Raw genomic sequence first — 2,303 nt, forward strand, 5'->3', positions numbered from 1 at the left:
GGTAAGTTGAAATACTTTAATGAAAAGTCTCTGCAATTAACTTTGAATTATGATGCATTTGGATTTTAAAATTAAGTAATATACTTAAATTGAGAAGAAGTGACAATAAATTGTTTCTAGCTTTGAATGGTAGATGACTCATTTATCAATGGGTTATTCAAAATAAAATTATATCAACAAAAATAACAGAATGAGTAAATGGAAACCTGATTAATTTATAAACTTTGTAATGAAGACTTAAAGTCCCCTGATTCTTACATGTAGATAATCTCAAAGCAAATAATTCATAGATAATGTAGATTTAGTTTCCCAATCATCAATCATCTTCATCATCGTTAATACAACAGGTTTTGGAATAAAATTTAAATAAATAACATTAAGGAGTAGCACAGCATTACTAAAATTAAAAATAAAATTCTATAAGAAAGAAACTTTATAATACTGAGAGTAAAATTAGAGTAATGTTCCAGATAAGGCGGGGGGAAGGCAAGTTTTATGTATTCTTAAACAGTATCTTGTTTAAATCCCAAAGATAATGTCATTGTGAATTTGTTTAAATTCCTTAACCTGGAGATGTTTTACAAAAAGAATCCTGTGTACACTATAAGATCAAAAGTGCATAATGCTCTAGAGGCCGGTTAGGTTTGTAGAACTTCAATTGTGTCTTCGGCTACATTTAGCATGTGTCTGTTACATGCTAAAATTGAAAGTCAAAGCTTGGGGAAAAAACTCAATTCCTGTTTTTTACCATCCTACTCCTCTCGAAGTGACTGAATTAGAAGATGGAAACATCACCACTGAAAATCAGATGGTTCAAATAAAGTTACCTCAATGCGCATGAACAGGCAGCCACCTTAGTGAGGTCCCAGAGGTAGAAAGATGACATACTTGGTTAAACGCTCCTCTGCTGCTCTCTTGAAATCCTAAAGAATTTGTGAACAAGGAGCACTCCAGTTTGGTTTTGCACTGTGCCTCTTGAATTCCGTAGCCAGTCCTGAATACCCATAGCCAGAGACAGCGTCAAACCTGTATGTTACATCGGTGAGGAAAACCGTCATATCTTGGTGAAGAATGGACTGACTGGGCACACTTGCTGGCTGTGTGGCTTCAATGACGCCTTCACTTCAGGAATACTTGAAAGGAACATGACTATTCTCTAAAACCGAGAATAAGCCAGTGATGTTGTGTTTCATTCCTTTATAATGCACAATGGCTAATTTAAGCTGGCTCTGCGGAGAATATTCTCTATGGCACAGTGGTGAGGAGAGCCATCTTGATTTTATAAAAACAAACAAATAACAATTACCAAGAAAGAAAAAGTAAGAGGTGTAATATCAATATTAAATTGAAAAATTCAGGGGGAAATTATGTTGAGTATAAAGAGGATTATTTTATGAGGACAAATGCATGATCTACAAAGAACATATAAGAGTATGAGCAGCAAACACATTTAAGATAATGAAAACATGATTAATACAGGTATTACAATGTAAGTGGAAATTTTTAACTCACCTATCAAAGTTATATCAAACAAATCCATAGAAAAAATTGACATAATATATATTTTAATAATATAATTAACTAGTCTGAGTTAATAGTCTTATATGAAATTTTAAGATTAGATCAGTCATGTAAAGAATTCCCAGATGTCTGGAAAACATTCAAAATTTATACTCTCAAAGCAATAAATAAACTTTAATCAATTGTTAAGACTAGAAAAAGACCACAGTAATTCATGAATATAATAAGCTTAATGTCACAATAACCAGTAGAAAATTATAATACAGAACTCATCTAAATAGCACTAATTGCTCTGAAAGGAAATGAAAATTACAATGAGCATTTAGAAATAAAGAACTTGCAGAACCCAATATACCAAAATATATAAAATACGTTTAAAGCTTTAGTCAAAGAATACATGAAAAGCTATATAATCTCTCATTTTAAAACATTTTATTATTTTTTATTAAGGTATAATTGACATACAACATTATATAGATTTCATGGATACAACATAATGATCGGATATTTGTTTATATCAGGAAATGAGTGTCACAAAAAGTCACGTTAGCTTCCATCATCATATATAGTTACATCACATATAGTTACATATATAGTTACATATATATAGTTACATATATAGTTACAGAAGTTTGTTTCCCTTGTGATGAGAACTTTTAAGATCTCTTCTCTTAGAAAGTTTCAAATATACAATACAGTATCATTAACTATGGCCCTGATGGTGAGCATTACATCCCTATGACTTATTTTATAATTGCAAGTTTGTATCTTTTGACCACTTA

Source organism: Hyaena hyaena, unplaced genomic scaffold (assembly GCF_003009895.1).
Source record: "Hyaena hyaena isolate Hyena2069 unplaced genomic scaffold, ASM300989v1 scaffold_1585, whole genome shotgun sequence".
NCBI lineage: Eukaryota > Metazoa > Chordata > Mammalia > Carnivora > Hyaenidae > Hyaena > Hyaena hyaena.